We start from the raw sequence: 16,480 nt of genomic DNA, 5'->3' as shown, positions 1-16,480 counted from the left end.
GTATGTCAGATGTTAGAAAAGTAATTCTAGACACATCTACAGGACTAATTCATAGGATTAAAAGGGAATATTTATATGTGCATTTTAACATTGTGTCTGGTGACAGTATAATTAAGAATGTGTCAAGGTTTCCATTATGTCTTGCTATTTTCAAGCTTTTGTAACTTGGTTATAAAATTTTGCTCTGGTAAAAATTTGGCTTACTATGATTCAGCTATTAGATGAAAATTCTTGCAGAGAAAAATGATCTTTTAATTGTCTTTCACTTGAGTAATGGAATGTATGTGTGTGTGTGTGCCGTGGGTGTATATATGTGTGTATATATCCATTAATATGTGTGGTAATAGCTTTGGTGTTCTGACTTACTTCTTCCCTATTCTTGATACCATTAACCATGCTACTTAATAAGGAAATGACTCAAAAAGATGACTCATCTACAACCCCTCAGGAAGAGAGAAAAAAGAAAGAGCACAAGAACAAGAAAGAAATAAAAAGAAAAGCTATAGGATAGATGACTTATAATAACCTTGCAAATTATTTTCTAGGATCTACCAGCCTACATATTTTTTTTCTACAAAGCCTGTTCCCAGTGAGGCTGAAACACAAACCATTCCTCAGCATCCACATGTGTTCTTGCATTTGCTATGAAGGAAAACAGTGATGCAGTTAGTAAATAACATTGTAGAGAAAACAATGGATGTTCCAGAATCTTGTTAAAGGCACATGCTAATTTCCATCTAACTACTGAACTAAAATTTTAGACAGGTAGTTAAATATCTAAGATACCTAAGGTATGTGCATCCCTGGTTATTTACAAAGCTAACTTGCATTTCCAGAATGAAAAGTCTTCCAGGAGGGCAGCAGCAGAGAGAGAAAAGGAACAAGACTGAAGCCAAGCAGACTTGGCATGTGCTGGGTATATTTCTGTCTTTGTAGAATTGGACTGTCAAGTGAAAGATAGTGGGGCTCGGAGGGAGAGAGGACAGAAGCCATATCTTTTTTTTTTTTTTTAACATATATCCACATCTCAGTGTTAAAATTAGTAACAGTATTAAGATGTAGATATTCCATAATAAGATGTTCCATAAGATATAGATGTTGAATATACTTATTTTTCGTTTTATGTTGCATGTACTTTTAGAATCATGGCTGTTAGGAATAAAGGACCCTTAGACGTCACTTAGTCCAAGCATCACAAACTCAGAAGCCTATAGGGACCAGAAGTTAAAGGGAGGGCCTCGCTGGTCAGTCCCACACCCACAGAGGTGGGACTCAATATCTAGTCTAAAGGTACAGTTACTACCCAGCTTCTCAAGAATTCTTACTATGTTGAAATATGGGCCCCATGTTCCAAGATCTTCCAAATTTTCAGGATAAACTGGAAATTCTCTAGAATGTCAACCCTAGGAGGGCATGGATTTTTTGCTTGTACTGTGTGTAACTGTATATCCAGTGCTTAGAAGAATGGATGGCGTTCAGCCAGCACTCAGTAAATATTTGTTGAATATGATGCACATAGAAAAGCAAGCAATCAGCAAGCTGGATTTTATGTGAATTATTTTGAATTATAATATTAACATCGATTTTTAATGTGCTTGTCTGATTAAGATGGAGAAGAGCCATGCCTATGTGGAGTGAACAAAAATCTATCTCAGGGCTATGTAAAAATCATCACTGGATGCTACTTTGCTGCCTGGGGTCTAATTCAATATCTTTATGCCATAGACAAGAAAACTGAAGCCTCAAAACATTAAATCTTTGTTCAGCGGTCCTACAGATGGTTAATGGTAGAGCCAGCAAACCAGCAAAACAGCCTTCACCTTCTCATTCCCCATCTAGAGCTTTTTTCCTCCTTCACACCTCAATTTGTTGTTCAGTCGCTCAGTCATGTCCGACTCTTTTTGACCCTATGGACTGCAGCATGTCAGGCTTTCCTGTCCTTCACCATCTCCCAGAGCTTGCTCAAACTGATATCCATTGAGTCGGTGATGTTATCCAACCATCTCATCCTCTATCATCCCCTTCTCCTCCTGCCTTCAATCTTTCCCAGCATTGGGGTCTTTTCTTAGGAGTCGGCTCTTCACATCAGGTGGCCAAAGTATTGGAGTTTCAGATTCAGTATCAGTCCTTCCAATGAATATTTAGGACTGATTTCCTTTAGGATGGACTGGTTGGATCTCCTTGCTGTCCAAGGGACTCTCAAGAATCTTCTCCAACACCAGAGTTCAGAAACATCAATTCTTTGGCACCTTCTTTATGGTCTAACTCTCATATCTATACATGACTACTAGAAAAACCATAGCTTTGACTAGATGGATCTTTGTTGACTAAGTAACGTCTCTACTTTTTAATATGCTATCTAGGTTTGTTGTAGCTTTTCTTCCAAAGAGAAAGAGTCTTTTAATTTCATGGCTGCAATCACCATCTGCAGTGATTTTGGAGCCCCACGAAAATAAAATCTGTCACTGTTTCCATTGTTTCCATATCTATTTGCCATGAAGTGATAGGACTGGGCACCATGATCTTCATTTTTTGAATCTTGAATTTTAAGCCAGCTTTTTCACTCTCTTCTATCACCTTAATCAAGAGGCTCTTTAGTTCCTCTTCACTTTCTGCCATAAGGCTGGTGTCATGGGCATATCTGAGGTTATTGATATTTCTCCCTGAAATCTTGATTCTGACTTGTGCTTCATCCAGCGGGGCATTTTGCATGATGTACTCTGCATATAAGTTAAATAAGTGAGATGACAATACATAGCCTTGACGTACTCCTTTCTCAATTTGGAACCAGTCCATTGTTCCATGTGCAGTTCTAACTGTAGCTTCTTGACCTGCATACAGTTTCTCAGGAGGCAGGTGAGGTGGTCTAGTATTCCCATCTCCTTCAGACTTTTCCACAGTTTGTTGTGATACACACATTCAAAGGCTTTAGCGTAGTCAATCAAGCAGAAGTAGATGTTTTTCTGGAATTCTCTTTCTTTTTCTATTATCCAGCAAGTGTTGGCAGTTTGATCTCTGGTTCCTCTGCCTTTTCTAAATCCAGCTTGAACATCTGGAAGTTCTCAGTTCACATATTGCTGAAGCCTGACTTGGAGAATTTTGAGCATTGCTTTGCTAGCGTGTGAGATGAGTGCAACTGAGAGGCAGTTAGAACATTCTGTGGCATTGCCTTTCTTTGGGATTGGAATGAAAACTACCTTTTTCAGTTCTGTGGCCACTGCTGAGTTTTCCAAATTTGCTGGCATATTGAGTGCAGCAATTTCACAGCATCATCTTTTAGGATTTGTATCATACCTCAGTACTGCTTCAAAGCAACAGTACCAATGAAAGATCAAAAAATAAAGTTATATGCCTTTATAAGATGCTAAATTATATAGATGAGAGCTTTGAAATTAAAAGATAACTGCAGGGAGGTCAATGAAGTTATACAGAAAGACAGAGGAGGGGCCCTCCAGGGATTCCTGCACAGCCAGCCCAGCAGTGAAAAAGATGCTCCTCTCCTACTCTTTATCTACGAGAACCTAAAGTCCAGGTTTTGCTGCTGGAGCGCCCAGCCCCCAAATCTCAGTGGCTTCGAGCACAAGGTTTATTTCTCGCTCCCTTGCCCCCACAGCTGGGGACGCTCTGCATTGTCCCTTCTCTGTGACCCACATCAACAAGCAGACACCTCTGGGACATTGCCCATTGCTCAGGCAGACTCATAAAGAGAGTCTGGCGAATGCACACTGGCTCACTGGCTTTTAAAGCTTCTGCCCAGAAGTGAGTCCTGGCATCTCTGTTCTCATTGGCCTTGCAAGTCACATGCCCACACCTAAATTAAAAAGGAACAATTTTACCACATGTTAGGAATGCAGGGTGCAGAGTCACTGTTAAAAGACATTGCTTAACACAGCTCAAGAACCATGGGGAAAAGGCACCCCTTGAAAAGCACTGACCCACCTAAATTTATTTCTTAGTAAAAGAAAAATCTTCATCTTGTTGTCAGCATTTCCTATTGTATATTCTCTCTTATGCTCTTTTATTCTTCTGCAAGTAATTTCAAATATCCTGGTATTCGGAGTTTCAGCTTCATCATCAATCCTTCTAATCCTTCTAACAATTCATCATCATCTAATCTTTCTAACATTCAGGGTTGATTTCCTTTAGGATTGACTGATTTGATCTCCTTGGGGACTGTATTGGTGGCTCCAGTACTTTGGGCAGATGGAAGGGAAAAAAAAAAGCTTAGAAATCTGGCTTAATTGTTAATACTCTGGATTTCCAAATAAATAGATAAATAAGTATGCAGTCTGCTTTGATGAAGTCCAGTTTTAATGCTGATCATAGAGCCTCCCCCACCCCCCTCCCCACTCCACGAGCGTCTTTAAACATAAACATGACCAGTATACTCATTCTGGGCAAGAGTTGAGCCACGTTCACTCCAGAAAATGAAAAATCGTATTCAGAGACACCATCTGCCCTTTCTTCAGACTCTGAGTAACCCCCAGGCCCTCAGCAGGGCTGTGCCCAGACAAGAACAGGAAACCATACTCTGGAAACCATAGGCTGAGTTGCTGTGCCCCAGCTGAAGATACATAAGGCTGCCCCTAATCAAAGTTGACGTTCTCCCTGATCAAAACTGTGAGCTCTTTGAGGGTAGGAAATTTTCCTTAAACAAAAACAATTAAATGTTAACAACTTTTTAAAATTTTTATTTATTTTTAATTGAAGTATAATTGCTTTACAATATTGTGTTGGTTTCTGCCGCACATCAACATGAATCAGCCGTAAGTATATATATGTCGCCTCCCCCTTGGGCCTCCCTTCCACCTCCTTCCCCATCCCACCCCTCTAGGTTGTCACAGAGCACCAGATTGAGTTTCCTAAGTCATCCTGCAAATTCCCAATGGCTATCCACTTTATATATGGTAGTATGTATGTTTCCATAGGGTGTGGAGATAAACTTTTTAATGTTAAAAACTTTATAGCAACAGTTTTATTACGAATTTGACTTCACATACAAAGTTAGAATGCAATTATACTTAAGCTGAACTTTTTAAAAAGTTTAAATATCATATTACAGACAACACACTATTGAAGTTCCAGAAGGTATTCTCAGAAGCTAAACACGAAAGATTTAGTGAGTTAGGGGAATAAATGGATGAACAGTGCAAGCAATTGGGACGTACTTAAATGCACTATAAAGGGTCGGGAAATAGAATTTCCTTTCCCCAAATATGTTTTTATTTGAGGATATGTTTGCAGAGATTGATAAAGTGATGAAGGTCCACACAAGATTCTGGGTGTTTTCTCTTGTGTATAATCCACACTCTTCTGCCATTTTCCATGGAGGACCTTTGGGAAACCATGAGAAGATCTAGAAGTGGGAGGACAGCCAGTGGGCCAGTGTGGTGGAGGAGTGGGGACACAGGAAGCAGGGCCCAGGAGAAGCCCCGGGAAGCAGTTGGAAAAGCTCTCCCTCGTCCTCACTTCTCTGGGATTGTTCTATTAAGATGCCTCCAAGGAGGATGGTCCAGGGGACCTTGGGAAGCCTGGAGGAATTCTCCTCCCCTTCATCACCTCACATCCTTGTCTGCCCCCTGGTTGCAGACACCCCAGATTGGAGGGGAGCAGAACAGGGGCAGCCCAGTGGTCGGTGAAGGAAAGAAGCAGGTGTAGGAGCGGGTGAGGGGAATTTCTCCCAGCTCCCTTCCCTGAACACATCCTCTCCTTTCCACCTTTCAAATTCCATCAAATATTGGTTTGGTTAAGGTTCCTGAGTTTCCCCTTCTCAAGAACAGCTGGTTTTAAAGAAACACCAGTAGTAGAAATGTTGCAGTGTGCAAGCAGTTCACACCCAGAGAAATGATTGTAGGAGCAAACACAGAGCTTTTTAATGTGTGATGTGCATTATTTGGCTGACCGTATCCTGACTCATGTCTCTGAGAGAAATATTCTATTAGTCCCATTTTATAGATGAGCAAACTGAGGCAGTTGGTTAAGATCAAATGTTAGTGGGTGATTGCCTTTGAACTCACACAGCCTGGTTCGAGCACTTTTAGCCACCGGATTATATTTCCTTCTCTAAGTCCTTTTCCTTCTATTTTTCTTTAGCAAATACATGAATCTCAGTACAAATATGTATGTGGTCTATTCTTGGAACCCACATACCTTTTGCACCATTTATAACATTGTTTTTATAGCAGAATGCATTCTGAGTTCCAAACAGCCAGCTTGCAAACAAACTTTTGAGCTTCAATCTATTTATAAGCTGGATATTTTTTGAAGTTCATTTCTAATCTCAGGTAGTAATATCTGCATTTGAAAGGAACCAGAAAGTATGGTTCCAGAAAATCAAGGTCCTCTGACATATCCTAGAATTAAAAATAGTGGCGATGCATTTTATATGCCAGGTATGTTCCAAAGTCAAAGGGTAATTTAAAAACAAGGTATAGTTAAAGCTACCCTTGAAAATCCTTTAGGAACCCTTCACGTTGGAAGCCAACCTGCCACTTCTCAGCCTCCTTTTTTCTCCAGTGCTGCTGAACACCAGGTGAGGTAGTCAGCTTGTGTTTAGGGCTATGAACTTCAGGATGGCTTAAGCCCGTGAGGTGGTCACCGTGTCAGCCAGGAGAAATGGGCTTCAGTTGAGGAAACACAGACCCTCCCACTTTCTGCCCATTCCAGAACAGCCCTTAGAGGAAGGAAATCACTGGCAGAATGGCTGGAACTGTTTTTCCTCCTCTCCCTTTTCTGATCCAGTGCCTTTTGTTGAAGCTGAGTACGTTAAATGGACGTTTGATGTGACTGAACTTGAAATATGTACAGAGTAAACAGGCTGCTAAAAAACTTAGGGCTTCAGAATTATTTTAAAAGCTTCACACAAGCTCTCATTCTTACATCTTCATTCATCTCTGAAGAGCACTTTAATATTTAGCAGGTTTTCAAGAGAATTTCTACTAGAAACACGACATCAAGGAACAGAGGAATTACGAGCGCTCAAAGGGCCTCTGAGTCCCCGTCTCTCACTTACTGAGCCTGCTTTTTCAGCTCATGCCAGGCCTCGGGTCTTTCAAGCTGACCTGTCTGCGGACATGTTATGCTAGGAAGGAAGCTACTTGGATTATGAGATAGAAGCCTTCCTTTTTTCTAAAAGATGATGCTACGGATGTGCTAAGAGGTGGCCCACATTTTAAATGATTTTTCCAACAGGGTGGATCTGCACCAACCGATCCCACCTTCTCTTTGATCTCTGCTTAATGTCCTAATCAGAATAACCCTCTGATGGATTTACCCTCCATTGTTTGACTCCTAAATTCTTCTCAATTTTTCATCATTTGAAACTCACACGGGAAATGAGTTCTTTTTTGCCACCCACATTGCTGTGTGTATATAAACGACTGGTTGCCAGAAAGTCTTTAGATAAGACGGTTGATATTAAGGACCAGTGACTGGAGTGGGTTGCATGTGCCTTTGAAAGCTGCATAAAACTGAAACACTTCTATTCCGTTGGTATTTGGGGGAGGTGTGGGGGAAGGAATGGCAATCACCTTCATTAAGTTGTTCCTGTAATCAGCGTACACAGATTTGTATTAATTTCCATCATTACAGTAGAACTTCAAGCCACTTTGTTTGTTGTTATATCCAACTCTTTACGACCCCATGTACTTCAGTATGCCAGGCTCCTGTCCTCCACTATCTCCGGAGTCTGCTCAAATGCATGTCCATCAAGCCACTTAAACCTGCAAAAATGTATGATAATCATTCACATACTTGGTTCTTCATTTTGCTTATATTATACAGTGACCACCTGCTTCCTAAAATCTTATCTTTGGGCTATTAAAAATAGCATTAGAGAAGTATTTTTCAAACAAATCCTTTGATTCTGTATGAGACCTGTGTCATTCTGAAGAAAGAATTTGAGGTGTTTCTTTTGTGTGGTGGAGGTTAAGTTGCCATGGTAATGGCTTATTGTGAAATACTGGGAGAAGTGCATTAGAAACGTTGCATGTGGCAACTCCATATTGGGCTCCTGTTATTATAGCCTGGGCAGAACTTGACTTTCTTGGTTCCAATCTTTCCATACTTAATAATAACAGGAATTTGCATTTCTAGCCCAAGGCTGCCTTTTTCCTACCACATGCTGCTTTTAGAACATGTAAAAAAAAAAAAAAAAAAAGAATCTCTATGTAAATGGCTTCATATTAGGTGTTACAGAGAAACAAAATTCTCATGACTTTTACAGCATTTCAAACATTTACAGTGCTGTCTTTTTAATTCCTTCTCTTATGCACTGTTACTACATCTTAAAGTCAAGGAATATCACGTAGAATAATTGTCAAGGACTGGAACAATTTTTTGCATTATTTTTTAACTTTCACTCTCAATTCTTTTTGTTCAAAACATATATGTTTTATGAAAATGCATGAGGAATTGGGTGTACTGTCAGGGTCTGATCATAAATATGAGTCAGAATTAATAGAAAAATAGAAACTGTAATCCAGATGCTGCTGTGTCAGCGCTTTTTTGAGGCGAAATGGATAGACAAGTATTTTCATTTAAATAATTCAAGTTCATCCTGTCCTTGGCAACAGTTTGGCTCTCTTGTGTCTTTCATGGGCCAAGCTGTATTTTATAAATTCATCTATATTGCAATGCACTTTAATTAGGAAGCATAATAGATAAGTACAAAGTGATTTTGTTAAGACCTTGGTCTATAATTTCCATCCATCTCCAGGAAAATATTGTCCATATGTTTCCCATGAATCAGTGACATTTTAGTGATTTTGATGAACAGGTTTTTCAGAGGATGTCATTTTTTATTCATGTAGTCATGCTTTTAGTAGATATTACTGAATACCTACTTTGTCCCAGTGATGATAACGTGATGCCCTGCACTCACCTGGCAGTGGAGTTCTCAAGTTCAAGAGCTGGTGCCAAGTGGGAGCCAGTGGTCAGAAGTCACCCATGCTCCCTGGGGCTTTGGTGGCTTTGGAACTTTCTTCCAGATCCTCACAGTATTGCCATTTTTTGCAATGGCTCTTAATCATCACATCATTCATTCATTCAACCAGCATTTATTGGGCCAGGCTCTCCACCATGTTCAAGGCATATAAAAACAAGTGTAGTCCTTGCCCCAGGAGGCTTAGAAATCCCTAACACCCTTCCGGAATCCTGCCTTTGAGAGTGTGAACCCAGAGAAGCTTGTTTTCATATTGACTTCTCTGCAGCCACACTTAAGCTTTCTTCACACTCTTCCAGTCACTTCATTTCTTTCCCCCTCTCTTTCATCCTCCAAGCAAGGGCTTATCGGGTTGCAGTTCCCAAAATCATGGCCCTGATCTTCCCTTGCTGGGTGTGCCTAATAGTACAAAGAACAACAGTGTTCATTTATTGAGGATTCATTATGTGCTACGTGTGGTATGAAGCACTTTACACATATTGTCTCATTTATCTCTGACAAAAATCATACGGGATAGAGACTGCTATTATCCCTGGCTTACAAATGAGGAAATAGGCTCAGAGAAACTGTTCTGATGTCTCTCAGGTAACGAAGTAGAAAAGCCGGGAGCCGAATTCAGTTTTGTCTGACGCCATTGCCCAAGCTGTTAAACTCTTCAGTGCGGCCAAAATCCCTCTATTGCAAGTCATGGGTCTAATTCTAGTTAGTGTCCATTGCCATTTATAAACTAGGATATTCATGCCACTATTTTTATTGTTATACTTTATTGAGAAACATATGTCTCTTACAGTCTCTTTCCAAATAAATGTGACTCAGAGCCAGGAAGAAGTAGGTACTATTGTTTAATGCATTTCAGAAAGATTTAGGAATTAAATAAAATAGCTTTTCTTGCTTTCCTTTGAATATGTGCTCCACTTTTTAAAAAATGAACTTTATTAAGAAATGCATATTTTATTTTTTAAAATAGTGATGTTTCTGTATTAAGAAAACAAAGTTTCAGCATAACATGAAAGCCTAAGATGTGTCACATGTCATTGGTTGCTTTCAGGTTTTTCTGTGTGTTTGGTTTTTAGCAGTTTGTGATTAAGGATGGCTGTGTTTTTGTTTTTGTTTTATTTTTTTTGTATTTATCTTGCTTGAAGTTTGCTGACCTTCTTGAGTCTGTAAATTAGTGTCATCACTAAATTGAAATTCTAGTACCAGCTACTAAAGTTGGTAAGCCCTGAGTAGAGCCTGGATTTTGCTAATAACTTCGGCCTAATTAGATGTTTTAATTGCACGAAGTCCCCTTTGCTTTGCCTTAAAGAAGATGGGGTTTACTATTAGTATACTCACAATGTAATGGACCTTGAATGATAAGAGTCTCATGGACTTCTCAGAAAATAACCACAGAAGAGCCAACTCTCCCTTGAAGTTGGTGCCAGGCAGCTCTAGAAACCCCTGCAGCAGGAGTTATCGCATCATCCACCTCTGGAGGGTGCGTGCTTCCTCCTCAGTCACATTCAGCTCCTCTCTGCTGTCTGCTGCCTGCTACATCTCTGACCTGTTTATTCGTTTCTTCTTTCCTGTGTGTTTTCATCTCTCACACTGGATCTGCATATAACTCGTAACTTTCTCTGCCATGACATTTCTGTGCATCTTTTCATACTACCTGCTAATAACTTCATTTTCTCAGTATCTCCTAGCTAGAATTTCTGCCAGACAGCATCAGATAGGTCCAGTTTATGATCATCATCTCTGTTCAGGAAGAATCCTTGACACCGTATGTTAGAACACTGGCTAGTATATATAGACGTCTCAGTGCCTGTAGGAAGGTACTCACCAGTTCTGGTCCCAGCGGCTCTCAGTGTACAGGGATGATAATAGCAGGGAGAAGGAGTCCCTTGATGCTGGAAACAGTACTTCCTCAGTGCTTCTAGAGCAAGGTCAGGAGTGGGATGTTTCCCACTAAGGGGAGCTAGAGGTATGAGTGGTCCCATGATGGACATGTCTAATTTATTCTGAAGTCTTATTTCCACATGTGAAATTCCAAAATTGCCCCCAGAACACTGCCAGTGACAACTCTGTAGGCTGGGCTTTCTAGTTGGTGACTTTCAATGTAGACTATGATGTATTTAATGATTTTTTTTGGGGGGGGGGGCTTAGTTGTTCTATCAAGTTGCTGAAGGTGGAATTATTTCTTTAATTTTCAATTGTTGTTTCATCTATTTTGGAACCTTATTGTTATAATGTATATAGTTGTTATGTTTTTCTGATTAATTAACATTTTTATCATTATAAAATGTGTCCCTTTATTTCTGATAATACTCTTTATCTTAATGCTTATTTTTATCTAGTAATATATATTAATGTAGCCACCCCAACATTCTTTTTCTTATTGTTGGCATGGTGTAAGTTTATCCATCTACCTACTTTCAGTTTACCTTTATATATGAACTGTATCTCTTGAAGAGAACATATATTTGGAAATTGCTTTTTTATCTGTTCTAACAATCTCTGCATTTTAGTTGGAGTTTCTGGTCTATTAGCATTTAATGTAATTGTTGATACTGTTGGATTTATGTTTTTTGTTTGTCTCCTCTTTTTTGATGTTTTTGATCTTTTTATACTGTCTTATGGCATTTTAAAATTGCATTTGTAAAAAAATTGCATTTTAGTTTGCTTATTATCTTTTTGGCTCTATCACCTTGCATTATTTTAAGTGCTTGCTCTAAGGAGTATAATATACATCCTTAACTTTTTACAATTTACTTAGAGTTAATGTTTTAAAACTGTATTTAGAATATGGAAACTCAAGCATATAGACCCATTCACAGCTACTGCATATGCTTTAAAGTATGTACTTTTTAAAACTCTCAAGATAGTGTTATAATTTTTAATTTATAGAGTCAACTGTACTTTAAAGAAAGTGAGAGAAAGTCATCTTTTGTATTTACCCACATATTTATTATTTCCAACACTCTTCATTCCTTCCTAAAGATTTTATGTCTGGTATTATTTTTTTTTTTGCTACTTTAAGAAACTCCTTTAGCATTTCTTATAGTAAAGGTCTGCTGGTGATACATTTTTTTGGTTTTATTTTATCTGAAAAAATATTTTTATTTTGTGTTTGTTTTGTAGCACATACTGTAGAATTCTGAGTTGAAATTTTTCCCTAGTAATTTGAAGATGTTGTTCTATTGATTTCTGGCTTTCATATTTTCTGTTGAGAAATTAGTTGATTGGAATCATTGCTACTCTGTCATATGTGTCATGTGTCTTTGGTTGCATTCAAGTTTTTCTATATCTTTGGTTTTTAGAGATAATTTTCTTTGTATTTATCCTATGTAGGGTTTGCTGACCTTCTTGAGTCTGCAAGCTAATGTCTTCACCAAATTGGGGAAATTTTTAGTCATTACTTTTTAAAATATATTTTCTTTCACATTCAATTACATATTGTTAGACTTTTGAATATTATCTCCCAAGTCTTTGAAGGTCTGATTATTTCTTAAAACCTTTTTTTCTCTTATTTTATTGTATATCTTTTATTCATCTAGCTCCAGTTATTGAGTTTAGTTTATTGAATTTTTCCTCTGTTATTTCCATTCCTATATTAAGCCATTCTAGTAATTGTCTTCTCACATATTGTATGTGATACAATACATATTGCATTGTATTATTTCATTCCAAAATTTGTATCTTTTAAAATTATGTATCTTCTATTTATCATCTGAAATGATTTGTTTCTTCTCATTATGACAATATTTCCCTTCTATCTTTGAGCAGAGTTATAATTGCTGCTTTAAAATTTTTGTCTGCTAATTCCAACATCTAGGTTATCTTAGGGTCTTTCTTTGTTGGTTATTTTTATCTTGAAAATGGTTTATATTTTTTTGTTTCTTTGTATGTTAAATAATTTTTGATTATGTTCTGTACATTGTAAATGTGTTGTAAAGACTGAATGTTATTATATTTCTCCAAAGAGTTTTTGTTATTGTTTTACATCAGTCAGTTATCTTGATTGAAGTGCAAACTCTGCTGTTGGGCAGCTGCTGCAAGCTTATTTCTGAAATTGTAGTCTCTCCTGGGCCATTTGGAGTCTGCTTTGCAAATGCATGGTTCAGAGTCAGCAGACATTTGGGCAGAATTAATACAAAGACTTTATCATTCCTCCCTCTGACTTTCTGACTTCTGTGATCCCCCTTTCACTTCCCAGTGGCTATAGTTGTCCCAAACTCTGCCCTTTGATTGTTTAAGCCAGAAAAACTGCAGGATTTCTATCAGAGTCTTAGCTACTCCGTAAAACATAGACTAAGACCTGCTTTCAGACCAGAAGTCATGAAAATGAGAAATTGATTGGATGTCATTCCCTTCTTTTAAGTGTCTGCTTCCCTCTGTCAAGATGTGATTTGATTTTATGTCCGTATAAACCAGTAAATAAGCCCGTGAATACTTCACGATCAGGGACAGGACGCAGCAAGCATCATGAGTATCAGCATGTTGGCACTGATTTCGCTTGCTCTCAAGTCCTACATGAATGGCTTCATGGGCCCAGATGGAGGCCTGCACACACAGCGGGTTGCATTATAGGGATGTAATACTGAGGTTGGAGAATCTACCTCTTCTACATTCAGCAGTTAACACGCCCACTCTTTGTCCCTCAGGGAGACCATATATAGTTCTTCAAGATTTCTCACTGCAAATTCATCCCTGAGTAATGGCCCGGGTTATGAGCAGTCTGGGCCTTCCCTCCTAGCTGCTGCTGCTGCGTAGACGCTTCAGTCATGTTCCCACTCTGTGTGACCCCACGGACTGTAGCCCTGCAGGCTCCTCTGTCCATGGGATTCTCTAGGCAAGAGTACTAGAGTGGGTTGCCATGCCCTCCTCCAGGGGATCTTCCCACCCAGGGATTGAACCTGGGTCTCCTGCATTGCAGGCAGATTAAGAACATGCAGGGGCATTCCGGGTTTATGGCAGGTGATTTCTCCCAACGTGCTCCATAGTGTACCTTCTCTTGATTGTTCCTCAGTGCCTTCAGGTAGTTAGGCTTTTTTAATACTTTGTCCAGATGACCAGTATTTTGGTCATCTGATGCAAGCAGCTGACTCTTTGAACAAGTCCTTGATGCTAAGAAAGGTTGAGGGCAGGAGAAGAGGGCGTCAGAGGATGAGATGGCTGGATGGCATCACTGATGCAATGGACATGAACTTGGACAAACTTCAGGAGATGGTGAGGGACAGAGAGGCCTGGTGTGCTTCAGTCCATGGGGTTGGAAAGAGTCGGACTTGACTGGGTAACTGAACAACAGTAACAGCCAGAATTTATTATTGTTATCCTCAGGAGGATCGTTCTGATAGGAACTTATTTGTCTATTACAGGAAGTGGAATTTGGTTTTTCATCATTGTAAACCACATTGAGAATGGACTGGGAAGAGCCCCACCAAGTACTAATCTGTGGCCCAGAGTCCCTGCACCCTAACCTTACATAGGCGAGTCTTATTGAGACATCATGAAGCTAGTCGTGTGTGAAAGAGCAGCTGGGAGACAAGGCCCTGGGGCCCATAGGCACAGCCTTTCTGCCCCTCTTTCACAGTGCAGCGAGCCAGCAGATCTGACACATGTCATCTTGGGGTTGGGCTTAATAAACTTGAGTTGCTAGATAAGAAAATGTCAGGCAACTAAGGTTCTCATAAATTGTATTCACAGAAAAGCTTTGTGCTTGAAAAATAGGGGTTTGTATTAACTCAAGCCAATGTAACAGAAGTGTCAGCCCCTCAAGGAAATCCCAGACCAGGATACAAAGGATGAGAAGACAGATGGACTTGCCTTATTTGCTGACACCAGCAGATGAGGACTGGCCATCATCATGGGGCTGCTCATGGGGCAATCCTCCCGGAGGGCAGAAACTTGGGAAGGAAGATTTGTTGACAATGAGGCTCTTTCTACTATAAACAATGTGAAGAAAAGAAGCTGGTGCCTGTTGGGCCCATCAGTCCTACTACGTTCCTTATCATTTATAAGCATCTGACTTTACACTGTACTCCCTTCTGCTGCAGGTGACCCTTTTAAATTACAAATCACATCATGTTACAAGGCTCCTCAACTCTCTAATGACTTCCCATCACACTGATAATAAAATCCAAAATTCTACTCTGGCTTCACAAGGTCTGGCCTCTGGCATCTTCTCCAACCTCAGCTTTTATCACTGATTTCCCCATTCACAATCCTGTCATAGTCTTCAGTTCAGTTCAGTTCAGTTCAGTCACTCAGTCATGTCTGGCCCTGCAACCCCATGGATCGCAGCACGCCAGGCCTCCCTGTCCATCACCAGCTCCCGGAGTTTACTCAAATTCATGTCCATCTAGTCGGTGATGCCATCCAGCCATCTCACTCTCTGTCGTCCCCTTCTCCTCCTGCCCCCAATCCCTTCCAGCATCAGGGTCTTTTCCAATGAGTCAACTCTTTGTATCAGGTGGCCGAAGTATTGGAGTTTCAGCTTCAACATCAGTCCTTCCAATGAACACCCAGGACTGATCTCCTTTAGGATGGACTGATTGGATCTTCTTGCAGTCCAAGGGACTCTCAAGAGTCTTCTCCAACACCACAGTTCAAAAGCATCAATTTTTTGGTGCTCAGCTTACCAGTCCTCAAATACTGCAGGCATGCTCCTGCCTCAGGGCTTTTGTGCTTGCTATTTCCTCTCCTTGGGATGTGTGTGTCCCAGCAATGAGCATAACTCCCTTTCCCACTTGATTTTGTGCTCAAATATTGCTTCCTCCTTGAGGTCTTGTCTGGACACATTATCTAAAGTGGCGATTGCTGTCTTTCTCTTTCCTTTTACCCCATTTACTTTTCATTACAGCCTTTATCACTACCTAGTATATGCATGCATGCTCAGTTGCTGCAGTTTTTCAACTCTGCGACCCTGTGGACTATAGCCCGCCAGGCTCCTTTGTCCATGGGGTTCTCCAGGCAAGAATGCTGGAGTCGGTTGCCATGCCTTGCTCCAGGGGATCTTCCCATTGTACATTTATTTAATTATGTGTTTGTCTGCCCTCCCCACTAGAACATAAGGCCCCTGAAGGCAGGATGTTGTTTGATGTATTCCCAGTACCTTGAATAGTGCCTAACATAGTGAGTGCTCAATAAACATTTGTAGAACAAATGAATGACTAAGGCTTATTAGCACTGAGTATAGAAAGAATATAATGTTGTAGCTCAGATTCTACACTTTGAAAAGCAGATAAGAAACAATTGACAGGAATGCTGGCCCATGAACCTCTATGTGTCTAAGTAAGGCATCATTCTTTTCAAAGCTTACTCACCTACTTAAGCATATTAAAAATCTGCTAAAGTCAAATGTAAGAAAAGTGAAAAGTGAAAGTGAAGTTGCTCAGTCGTGTCCGACTCTTTGCGACCCCCATGGGTCTACCAGGTTCCTCTGTCCATGGGATTTTCCAGGCAAGAATACTGGAGTGGGTTGCCATTTCCTTAAAATAGCATGTTTCTATGGTAGGGATTTAGCCCACTCACATATGCAAGATTTGAAGGACAGTGGAA

The 16,480-nt window shown here is 39.9% G+C and overlaps 1 protein-coding gene across 2 annotated transcripts in view; it reads left to right on the top strand.

The window, feature by feature from the left end:
• KCNAB1 (potassium voltage-gated channel subfamily A regulatory beta subunit 1) overlaps positions 1 to 16,480 on the top strand; it is a 429,637-nt gene that overhangs the window by 189,523 nt on the left and 223,634 nt on the right. The window lies entirely within an intron of this gene.

The sequence above is a fragment of the Muntiacus reevesi genome, chromosome 8 (assembly GCF_963930625.1).
Source record: "Muntiacus reevesi chromosome 8, mMunRee1.1, whole genome shotgun sequence".
NCBI lineage: Eukaryota > Metazoa > Chordata > Mammalia > Artiodactyla > Cervidae > Muntiacus > Muntiacus reevesi.
The sequence above is the reverse complement of the archived record's forward strand: the minus strand, read 5'-3'. Positions and strand labels throughout refer to the sequence as shown.